Genomic DNA, 12465 nt, shown 5'->3' on the forward strand with positions numbered 1-12465 from the left:
AGGTTGTAGAAAATGATAATAGTGGAAATGACTGGTGTCCACAGAAATGCAAATGAACGGTGTCAGATGTAATTCATTATCACCTGGTGGATCTTGACCAGTTTTGCAGGCATGTTAAATTCATTTCAGCATTTCAGATTGCCTATATATGTATGGTACTTTGAATTCTCCTTTGAACTAGTTGTAGTATCTTACTGATTCCATCTTTGGTTAATTAGTCAAATAAAATCTTTTACTTGTATTCATTTTATAATAACATAAGAGTCATGATTTTACCCTTTAAAAAATTGCCCTTTGACAACGACATATAGGTAAGGGAAAAAAACCAAGTTGTGCATTAGCATGAATTGTGAGATCAAGCTTCAAAGTGTAGGGGTTTGTCTGCAAATTGTTGGGAAGTAAGTTCAGAACCAGAGGAACATCTTTAGGGTGAAGACTGTGAGACTCCTCACGGGAAGGTGGCCTGATGTGGAGTTAAGCATGTAGGCCTGGGAATCAAGCAGAGATAAGTCCAAGTTCGGATCCTACAATTTACTAGCTTTATGGCTTTGGGCAAAACTCTTAACCCTTCCACACAGCAGTTTTCCTATTTGTAAATCAGCAGTATCTTAGGGTTCTTGAAGGATTCATTGGTGCACCTTACACCTTTCGTTGTGCCCTCACACACGAATATGTGGTAACTAGCTATAACGAAATCTATTACCATGTGAATGGTCAGAATGTTGCAAGAATAAAAGTGGTTGAGAGTAACATGTGGGAAGGCTCTTCCTGGGCTGGGCCGGTCAGGGCCAGTCATGGCCAAGGAGATGCAGGGGAGCTGTGTGCTGGTGGGGTGAGAGGCGGTGGGCTGGATAGAAGGAAGTCACCAATTACGAGGTGAGCAGTTGGGAGGCTCTGGAGGAAGATGAAGTAGCCAGTGTTCTTCCTTCCTCTAGAGAGGCCAGTACTGGAGCTTCTAACACAGATTGCAAGGTCTATAAAGCCAGACTCTGAATGCAGTCAGAAAAGCCACACAGAGCAGGAAACTGAAAGAGTTCCATGCTTGGGTTTTGTGTCAAACCAGAGTTCTTGCCAGGAGACCAGGAGAGGCAAAGGTAGGAACCAGAAGCAGAGCCCGAAGGCTAGACCTAAGAGTTCATGGTGTCAGAATTAGGGAGCTGGTCCAATCCCTGTCCTCCAGCCACAGGTGAGTGGCAAAGTCCTTATCCTTTCATTGTAAACTGTGAGTGTTGAACTCTGATTCCCTAAGGCTCCCCAGCCCAAAGATGAGTAAAAGTGGCATGCACCCCACGCATGCATAAATGTGCACACACACACACACACACACACTCACACACACTCCCACAGTGCTTCTGAAAGTGCCAGTGAGGGCCAGCCAAGAGGCAAATTACACCTGATAGGAGCGGTGGTGGCGGCAGCAGCTGACTTTTGAAGCCCAGAGTCAGGGCTCCCGTTGCTCCATTTCTTCTCTTCATAGGGTTTTGGGGAAGCACAGATCACTCACAGAAGAGGAAGGCATGAAAATATAAACAGGAGGCCTCTTACTGAGCGAGTGACAGAAGTCCCTAGGACACCATCACTCTTTCACTCCTGGGTGCTTTTTTTCATTAGATATATTCACCCTTCTCCTTTGTCTGTCTTTCTTTCATTTACAGAAAGGTTGAAAAATTCACATGCAACAGTCCATACAACCCCCAAAACAGAGTTCTCTGTTTAGCTGGGCAAATCCTCCTCTTCGCCTCCCTTGAAAGTATTTGGGAGAAGGGACATCACCTCGCATCTGCTCTGAGCCTGTTCCGCACTGCAGTTGCTTCTCTCGTTCTTACTGGGGCTGCTGGCGACCTTGGTGCTGGTCACTGCCTGGAGCCCCTGGATGGCTGTGCTACTTGGCACACGGATGCTGCCCCTGCACTGTTGTCAGCGGAGAGGTGAATGTGGGACCATGCCCTTTGTATTTCCCCCAACACTGTCACACAGACTGTAAAGACACCTCAAACTCTGGATGGGTTGGGGAAATGGAGAAGGTTGACATTACAGCAAGAAATCTACTTGGAGCTGAACACGGGGTCCAAGTCCCATGATCTGTAATTCTTAGTGCCGGAAATCTCTGAAAACTGATTTAAAATATTTGTATTCACCCATGAAGGCTCTGCTCTATGACATCACTCTTTGGTTATGTTTGCTGGAACTGTTTCTGGCTTCAAGAAAGAGCATGCTGTCAGAGAGTGTCAGAGTTAACATTAGTGCTAGGAGCTCACATAGAGCTCCTATATGACTCTATATAGTCATATAGAATGACTATAGCCCAACTTGGCTATACACCTGTGAATGAAGCAGTAACATGGTAACAACAAAATAGTTTTCTAGAAACAATGACCCTGATAACATGCTGCCAAGAGAAGTAAAAGAGAAAGAGCCTTTCTGTAGGTGCCTGCGGGTTAAGGGCCTTTTTGCTGCAGTGTTTTAACTTAAAGCAAAATTTGTTTTCCCCACCAGATAGCCTTCTGCTGGCAGAGGTAAAGGTGTTTATTTCAACCAGCTGTCTCTTACAATCACAGTGAATCTTTCTCGGCAACAAAAGTTCACACTGGAGATTAGTCAAAGATAAGGCTAAAGAATTCACTTAGGGCATAAAGGTTTGTGCCTTGAATGGCAAGTTTAGGAATATAAACTTTGTAATAATGAAGAGCTTTAAAAAGTTTTTAAGCAAAGTATACAAATTCAGTCAATTCTTACTATTTTCAGTAGTTATGTTTTATAAAATTGTGGTAACACTGAATTAGTGAAGACTGACCCATTCCTCCTGGGGAAATACAGGGTTAATGAAAATTAATTTCAAAAATTAATGTGAAAAAATCCAAATGCTTAATATGCTTATGTAAATGTGGCAGGATAATGGATATTTTTTCCATTTTCAAATAGAAAATGTATATTAAAGGTGAACTTGATAATAAAAAATATGATTTGGTTAGAAAAATGAAAGAAAAATGTTCATCTATTATAAGTGGAAGTTGGTAGCTATAAGGAGAAAAACACCTAGAGTTAGTAAATGTGGTTTGCCCTCAGCTTTAAAATGCTCTTAGTACTTTACTTTTACATGCTGTCACCTTGTCTCTGCATTCTTAGAGCAGGAACGTGGATGGCTGGGTAGGTTTCCACATCTTGTTGTGATAAACAAAGGGAACAACATGGAAATTGACTTTCCATCGACTACCGCATCTTAAAAGAAAGCGACTACATTTTGCTCAATTTTTTTCCTGTCTGTATTAATTCTAGATATCTTTTTCATTGAACTTGATGGCAAAAATTATTCTATGGTTTTACTTTTTAAAAACTCCATTACTCGCAGTATAATCAATAAAAAGGGCTCCTTTGCTGAGAATACCCACATGGCTGAAAAAAGAAAAAAATATTGTACAGTAACAACAAATGGATTTCAATTGTTTCAGCTTAGGTTACTCAAAAGTCCCTTGAAGAGAACTCTAGGGATTTTTTTTTCTCTCTTTTAAGAGGAAAATGAATGAATGAATGAATGAGGAAGTGAGTGAGGGAAGCTTGCCAATCCTGCTTTCTTCAAAGGAAATGCTTGCCATGTGGAAAGTAAAGATGACAGACAACAGTCGCTCCAGCTGTAGCATGATAAAAAATGAATATTAATGATTGATTTCAAATTAGCCAGCCTTTTTCTTTTGCCTGCAGCTGATGCTGAGGGGATACTGAGTCTCAAGAGATTCCTGGAATTTATGTGGCTGTCTTTCATCCAATCACCATTAAAAAGAAAAGTCCTTGTTCTGTTCACTTTCATAAGGCTTCATGTTTTTAGCATTTTAGTTGTGTTTGTTCACTCCGGTGATGAAACAGATTTTTTTCCCCAGACTGCTTTCCGTCTGGTTGTTTTGTAATCATAAACTATGTTAGAAGTAATTTTTTTTAAAGCCAAAACTCCCATTTTCTATTCTATTTTATGTAGGTCAGCACTTGAATGAAATAATTTTCTGAATTTCTTAGTGCACATTTATTATTTAGGGTGTATATGTGTGTGTTTAAACATATGCATATATTGTATATAGCTGTCTGCATATACTGGTATACACACATATATAAACACACATACATTGATGTGTATATGGATATATAATACTGATGTATGCAGATATGTACATACACATACCTCTAGGTTTTTTTTCTTTTATTTGCCCTTTAAAGATTTTCTGTTATGTTCTTTTAGACTGTGATAGTTTTAGGACTCAGCCTGTGACCTCAGGTGTGTGGCAGGAGGCTGACATCACCAGTCCGGGGAGACGGGGTTTGTTTTGACTACTGTATCAGGAAGGAAAGAACTGCTTAGGTGTGTCCTGGAGAACTCAAGAAGCATGTCTGATGCACTGAAATCACCTGGGTCAATGGTTAGTTGCTCCCACGGAAGCCAGGCAAGGCAGCGTCCTCCGCACCGTCACTGTCCCTTGAGCCAAAGCAGAGAGGACCTCGGGATGGCCCCCCTGCTGGGTCTGCCCTCAGTTAGGATGAACTCACATCAGAGTGGTTCTTTAAAATCACTCCTGTCTTCGATGCAGTGGGGCTGTGAGGGGGAGCTGGCAGAGGAGCTGGGGTGAAGGATCAGTGTGCAGCCTTCTCTCTGTTCTTTCTAAATCTGCCCACTCAGCCTGAAAGCTCTGCTTTCGGGAAGGATCCTAGGGGCTGGGGACGGTCCTGTGTCTGTCCGTGAGCAGCCCAGGTCAGTGCTCCACACTGCCAGCTGGGGAACCCAGAAAGATGCCTCTCTTTCTGCTCTCAGTGGCGGCCAGGTGCTGCCTGGTCCCCGCAGCCACACACTGGGACCCTGCAGAGCCCCAAGCGCCGCTGCTGCCTGGCAAATTTTGCACTTTAGTGCTCCTAGGTAAGGACCTGATTAGGTGGACAGCTGTGGCAGCAGGACTCTGAACAGGCTAGGAAGGCCAATCTGGGTCCTGTTTGTACCTATATGTAGTCACATATGAGTACATTTTGGGGAGTGGGGGAAGACCAGAGTGAGAGTGCAAAAGGGGTACAGGAGGAGGAAAGAATAGGCATCTCTTGCTCCCTGTTATATAACACGCTCCGTGAGACATATATGCTACCCTATGCCGCTTTTGAATTTGGATGCTATTTTAGTGGTCACTAAAAAAAAGGATAGTGAAAGAAAAGCTCGCTCCTAAATGCATACCCAAGCTGTCCTTAATTTGCAAGACTCTCTGCAGTGACTACAGGAGTCTCCCCTCCTGCCTGCTTCAGAACTGGGCTCCATCACCTATCATCTCTTCAAATCTTCAATTCCTTACATTTCCAGGCTCCTTTTCCCGGGTGGCTAGCCTACAAATACTTGCAAGAATGCATGCAAGGATCTATCAGGCAAAGGAAAACATTCATTTGAACTTGTGCTACCTCTATCAAGTGCCCCATGGCTCCTTCCTTTTTATACAACTTCTCAAAAGAATAGTTTACACCCACTATCTCTACTCCTTCACCTTAGGTTTGCTCTCAGGGCGTCGCAATCTGTCTTCTGAGCTTATTGCTATTGGAAGGCTCTCATTGTTTACCAAAGCCAATCTAATTTTCAATCCAATGGACTCTATCCTTTATCTATCTGGACCTCTTTGCTGCACTGACATCAGAGCATAAATCTCATCTGGGCAGGGATTTTTGTTGTTTTGTTCTCTACTGTATCCGGAGCATCTGGAACAGTGCCTGGTATGGAGTCTGTGCTCAATAAGTATTTGTTGAATGAATAAACTGACGAGTTCTTTCCCAGGATTCACTGAAGGGTCCACTCATGGGCTTCAGTGACTGGGCACCCTCCTGGCTCTCCTTTCTGACCATCCTTTTTGCTTCCTTCGCAGACATCCTTTCTGTGAACATCCCTGCGTGTCGCTATTCCGCAGGGTTTCTTGCTGGTCTCCATCTCTTCTCATTCTACATACTCTCTCTGAGGAATTGCATCCACTTTATATCTTAGTTACCCATGTAAGCTGAGGATTCCCAAATTATATCTTCCGCCCTGACATTTCTTTTGAATTTCAGGCTTAAATATCCAAAATGTCCGTTGGTCATCTTTCCTTTGCATTCTATAAACAGCCTCAAAAATCGACATTTCTAACACCGAATCCTCAGTCTCATCTCCAGATCCGCTTCTCCTCTTGATCTCTAGTTTGGAAGCATCTGCAGCCACCTTATCACCAAAGCTAGTGTAAGCGAGGACTTTAGTATGAGCCCCTGCTTGGAGTTAGACATGGCTTGTTTGCATTCGTCAGACTGGAAAGGCGGGTCTGCCTAGGAAACCTGTTTACACAAGGGATTACAACTTCTCTTGGGAAAGGACTCATCCTAAGGGAGGGAGAGATGGACAAATCAGGCTGGCTTGAAACTGCTGAGTATGGGAACTCTGATGGTCATCTGCAACCTCACCACGCCAGGAAAGAGAAAGGAATGCTGAGAAGGGTCCAGGGTAAACAACTGTGGTGCTGGGTTGGAGGCTGAAACTTTCCAGGAGAGGCTCAAAAATGTCAGATATTAAACCTTTGTGCTTCCTCCTGAAGGGTCTTTCTGGGTCTCCCTCTTAGCTTTGACTCTTCCTTTGGACGGTTGTTGACATTCTTGAGGCACCCGCTCACTCTGGGGCTGGTGGAGTACAAGGAGCCAGATCCTTCCTTCTCTTCCCTCCACGTAAAGCAGGGCTGCAAACTCATAGTCCTGCAGAGTTCATCACCTTCAAATAACAGAGTAGCCTCCGCTACTGATAAAGTGCGCTTGCCCCGTCTGTGCTCTGTGTCTGTGGTTCTTGCTTGGAGCCTGCAGTGGAAGCCAGTGAAAGATGGGATTCAAGGTTTCAGAGGTATCGATCCTGACGATGCAGAGACACAGCTAAGGCACACCATGCTGTATCTCAGATCTGGGCGTTTGTTCATGTGCCCTCTGCCCCACCTCTCTTTTTCTTCCCTCTGCTGACTCCACTTGTTCTAAAAGATGCATTTCAGATGTTCTTCTGGGCATGCTTTCCTGACCCCTGCCTATGACTCCAGTGTTGGACTTACCGCATCTTCTTTTACTGATCTGTTAATATGTCTCTCTCCTTCATTGGACTGTGTGAGTGTCTTAATAGTAGCAACATTATCTTGTTCAACTTAGATTCCACTGCCTGGTCATAGCACATAAGCAGTCAATATTAAATGAATAAATGGATGGATGGATAAGTATGTGAATGATGGGTGCTTTTCTGAGGTTCCCCATAGTACCTGACACAATGTGTTATGCATATTTTTGGATCATAACTATTACCATCTGATCGACTGAGAACTAGGTTCCAAGATATGCTCATTAAACGAAGCTACAGAACCAAAATAAAAACCAGACTGCTGGTCTTGCTGCCAGTTCTTTTGTATGTCAGGAATATCCCCAGATTTGGCTTAAGTTGGGGGCCAGTTTAGAGGTAGACCCAGACAAAGACAGAAGAGGCAGATTGGTAGAGTGAGTAGCTGCCAGGGTTCCAGCAGAACAAACAGCTCATCAGCCAGGAACTCTCCCTCAGATGTCAATTTATGCATTTCTCAGTTAATGATTAAATTCCTTACTGTCATTCAAAAAGATTGCTTAGTCTGGGTTTATTTTAAACTTTATAAAATGGCTATTATTATGGTTGAAATCTTCCAAGACTTCTTATTTTCACTGAAAACTGCATTGCTAAAATTCATTCATATAACATCATATAACTATAATTTGTTATTCCATATCATGGCTATATTACAATTTATTTACCCATTTCTTGATGATGGACATTTGAGGGGTTTTTTTCCTCCAGTTTTTGCTATTAAAAACTACATTGCTTAGACATGCTTGTGAATCTCTCTATGTGCACATGTACAAAAGTTCACCTTGGATATGCCTAGAAAAAGAGTTGCTAGGTTGTAGGGAATATGATGGTCAACTTATAAGGCACTGCCAAACTGTTTTCAAAGAGCGTTGTATAAATTTACTTTCCCATCAGCCATGGATGAAGAATTGTTTGGTCCATTTTCTCCAACATTTAGTGTTTTCATCTCTTGGTTGTCTGTTTTGCATTTCCATGATCACGAATGAGGTTTGAGTCTTTTATGATTTGCAGCCGAATGAAATGCCTTTTCATGTGTTTTGCCCACTTTTCTTTTTCATTACTATCATTTTTATCTTGAATTTAATACTAGTGTACTTGAAGATATATTGACTCAAGAGTAGGAAACCTGGGTCATGGTTCACGTCTGATGATTACTTGCCACATTTTCTTGAGCAGGTCATTTACTCTCTCTGAATCTCTTTGTTCATCTGAAAATTGGAAAAAATAATACTCATTCTGCATATTTCACCATCTTGTGGTGAGAATCGAATTAGATTAGGTACGTCAAGAGCTTTGTGAACTATAAATTGTTATACAAATGTTGAGTATTATAATTGTATCTCATATCATTTATTAAACCCATGGAATTTGGAAGGAAATAGTGGAGTAAAAACATCGCTTGAGGGCTTCCCTGGTGGGGCAGTGGTTGAGAGTCCGCCTGCCGATGCAGGGGACACAGGTTCGTGCCCCAGTCCGGGAAGATCCCACATGCCGCGGAGCGGCTGGGCCCATGAGCCATGGCCGCTGAGCCTGCGTGTCCGGAGCCTGTGCTCCGCAAAGGGAGAGGCCACAACAGTGAGAGGCCCGCATACCGCAAAAAAAAAAAAAAAAAAAAAGAACATCGCTTGATAGAAACATTTGCAAATTCAATTATGTCTTATCTCAGGCTACCTGTCCAAATAGTTCTTTAACCTATATTAACCTTAGATGCCATTTTTATTGAATTTTTAAAATACTTTAGTTATAAACAAATCTCTTTGTACATAGAACCCAATCTTTCTTTTTGTCATGTTGGCAGTCTCAATTAAATGCCTGACATGTGTTTTAATTCTGTCTTTTTAAAAATAAATAAGACAGTGGTCCATAGTGAAGCTGAAGATGGTGTAGGAAATACTTTTGCTAACATACAAACTCATGTATGTGTGGGTACATGCATGTGGGTGTGTATGTGTATGTGTGTAGAGTGGTCATTGCTTTATTGAGAACTTTTTGTTTCCTTCTAGTTTGACATCATCTTTTTCCATAATCAAATTTTAAGAATATTGTTTAAATGATAACTTATAGTAGGCTGAATAGTGGCCCCTAATGGTAGCACATTCTAGTCCCTGGAACCTGTAAATGTAGCCTTAAACAGAAAAAGGATCTTTGCAGATATAATTAAATTAAGGAGTTTGACATGGAGAAATTATCCTGCATTATCCAGGAGGACCCCAAATGCAAACACAAGTGTCCTTATAAAGGAGAGACAGAGAGATTTGACATGCAGAAGAGAAGATCACGTGACCATGGAGGCAGAGACTGAAGTGATGTGGCCACAACCAGGGAGTGCTGGCAGCCACCAGAAGCTGGAAGCAGCAAGGAATGGAGTCTTCCCAGAACCTCCAGTGGAGTGGCTCTGCTGACACTTTGACTTTGGCCCAGTGAAACTTATTTTGGACTTCTGGCCTCTAGAACCGTGAGAGAATAAATCTCTGTTGTCTGAAGCCACCAAGTTTGTGGCCAGTTGTTTCAGTGGCATTAAGAAACACTAACCCGGGCTTCCCAGGTGGCGCAGTGCTTGAGAGTCCGCCTGCCGATGCAGGGGACACGGGTTCGTGCCCCGGTCCGGGAGGATCCCACATGCCGCGGAGCGGCTGGGCCCGTGAGCCATGGCCGCTGAGCCTGCGCGTCCCAAGCCTGTGCTCCGCAACGGGAGAGGCCACCACAGTGAGAGGCCCGCGTACCGCAAAAAAAAAAAAAAAAAGAAAGAAACACTAACCCTTCTTCATGTGTCTCAGGAGGAAGGGCACTTAGTTATAAGAACTAGTTATAGATCAGTGATTCCTAACTTCTTCAAGATTGAATTAAGTGTGTTCATTGAGCCATGTAAGGTGCCTGAATGGCACTAGACGCAGCAAGGAACATAAAAGGAATAAGAAATACTACCTTTCCCCAGAGATGCTTTTCATCTCGTTGAAGAATCAGAACAAATAGCTGCAGAACATTTAGCACACAATTCGAGACAGGGCCCAAACCAAGGGGTAAATGGCTCTGGTGGCGAGAACAAAATGGGCAAGGTTAGGGCCAAGACGACCAAAACGGGCCATAGGCAGGGAGTCCGTCAAACTCCTGGGATGGAAGGGAAAGCTCATGATGGGAATAAGTTTAGCAGTTAAGAAGGGCTCCCTTGCAAAGAGAGAATAAGCGGTAAGATGTCAGCTTAACGGTAGAGGAAGCCGGGAGCCATTAGCTGTGTGGAGGCAGAAGGATCCAATGATGAAAGCCGTGTCTAAGGAAGGCTCATTTGTTTCTCATGGGGCAGGTTGTACACTCTAGTTTGCTTGTCAGTCTCCTTTCTCCTAATAGGCAGTATGACATTATATTTTAGAATAATTCTTTTCTGAGAAATATTTGGGACAGCTGTGATGCTCCTTGGGACAATTAGAAACACTCTGGGATGTCAGAAACAAGAACTATAAATCCTTCTCTCAGTATTCCCAATTAGATGTAATTGATATGTCCCCATATCTCACCAGCCAGAAAAACAAGAACATTCTTCCTTTAATATCCAAATTGCAATGGAGCCCTACTCATGGACTGCAGGAAGCCCGTTTTCCTTCTGAAGTCACCTCTCAATTGGTTTCTGCACATCCTAGAGGAAGGTGTGTAACCTGTTGAATCCTGGCTCTCTGGACCGCCACGAATCTTCTAGTCCAGACTGCGTCTAACTTCTCCAGGCTGCTCTGGTTCCCCTGTGCCTGTCGCTCTGAGCAGGGGCTCGGGTTGCTCGCTCTAGTCCTCATGGCCAAGCAAAGTCTGGGCTGTGGTGGGGATAAACAGACACTGCTGCTGCACGGGCACACCTCACGGTTGTGTGCCCAGATCAGCCTCGGAGCTTGCAGAGCATGGGGTATTAATGGAAACTTCTATCAGGCTTCCACATGGAAGAGCCAGACCAACCCCCACCAAAGAGCATGCCCAGGCATCTTCCTACCGTGCAGTCTAGTCTCAGGAAGAGAAGTTCCTTCCCTCCTCCATCCTAGGCCAACTCACTCCCACACCAAGATGGCTCACAGGGGGAACGTCCACTTTCTTCAGGAAGGCTTAACCCACACACATGCTTAGGCTTCCTCCACGGACCAGAGGAGGCACGCAGATGGTTCATTATATGTTAGGACACCAGTGGTCAAACCTGGCGAGGCCTGGTCCGTCAGTCCACTACTTCCCATGGCCTCCCTCAGCTTTCAGCTTAAGGTGAAGGGAAGGTCAGGCTGCTTCTCACTCCCTGTGTGACTCAGGTTCACAACGTCTTGTGGGTACATATTTGGGCCTGAAGACACACAGATAACTTTAAGAAACAATAAGAAACTTCAAGGACGGTCCAATCTCAATGCCAGATTTCCTAATATTCTTCTTTAACTCGACCAAGTCTCATGAAATGTACACTGTTTTTATTACTACACAGAACATTCAGCATCTCAAGTTGCAATATCCTCAGTTTAACAATAGTTCCACATTTTCCCCAAAACAATGTGTGGTGTTTTTGCTCCATGTAGTGGTTGATTTTATATGTCAACTTGACTGGGCTAAGGATGCCCAAATAGCTGTCAAACGTGATTTCTGGGTGTGTCTGTGAGGGCGTCTCCAGAAGAGGTCAGCATTTGGATCGGCAGGCTGAGTAAAGACCGCCCTCACCAGCGTGGATGGGCATCGTCCGATCTGCTGAGGACCTGAACAGAACAGAAAGTCCAAGGAAGCATGAATTCACTCTCTCTCTGCTTGAGCTGAGGCATCCATCTTCTCCTGCCCTTGGACGCTGGACATCGGTGCCCCTGGTTCCCAGCTTTGAGACTCAGACCGGAAAATACACCACCAGCCTCGGGATTCTCAGGCTTTTGGATTCAGGCTGAATCATACCCGTGGTTTTCCTGGTTCTCCAGCTTGCAAATGGCAGAGAGACTGGGGGACTTCTTATCTTCCGTAACCCTGAGAGCCAATTCTGGTAATAAATCTCCTCTATATATCTATATCCCATTCGTTCTGTTTCTCTGGAGAACGCTAATACACTTCACATTTGTAAACAAATATCAATGGCCCGTTCTACTAATTATTTTCAATGAAAGGAAATGTGAGACATAAAATTGCTAGCAGCTTTCATTGGCGCTCCTTCAGCTTTCAAGAGTAGGTTAAAACCCGGTCTCCACCGTGCTCCGTTGCATATTTATTGAACTATAAATGTGATTGAACAGCTATTCATTTATTCATTCAACAAATATTTTTAAATGGCTACTATGTGCCCAGCGCTGCTCTAGACACTGGAATACAACAGTGAACCAAGCAAAATCCCTGCCCTCAGGGTGTCT

At 43.7% G+C, this 12465-nt stretch overlaps 1 long non-coding RNA gene across 1 annotated transcript in view; it reads left to right on the forward strand.

The window, feature by feature from the left end:
- LOC113609972 (uncharacterized) overlaps window positions 1–9736 on the forward strand; it is a 36291-nt gene extending 26555 nt beyond the window's left edge. The window contains exon 7 of the long non-coding RNA XR_003428895.1: window positions 9327–9736. This is a non-coding gene — a long non-coding RNA (uncharacterized LOC113609972). The remainder of the gene's footprint in view (window positions 1–9326) is intronic.
- Window positions 9737–12465: the final 2729 nt, after the last annotated feature.

This window comes from Aethalodelphis obliquidens, unplaced genomic scaffold (genome assembly GCF_003676395.1).
Source record: "Aethalodelphis obliquidens isolate GAN/ISIS:26980383/991018 unplaced genomic scaffold, ASM367639v1 scaffold3, whole genome shotgun sequence".
In the NCBI taxonomy this organism is placed as follows: Eukaryota; Metazoa; Chordata; class Mammalia; order Artiodactyla; family Delphinidae; genus Aethalodelphis; species Aethalodelphis obliquidens.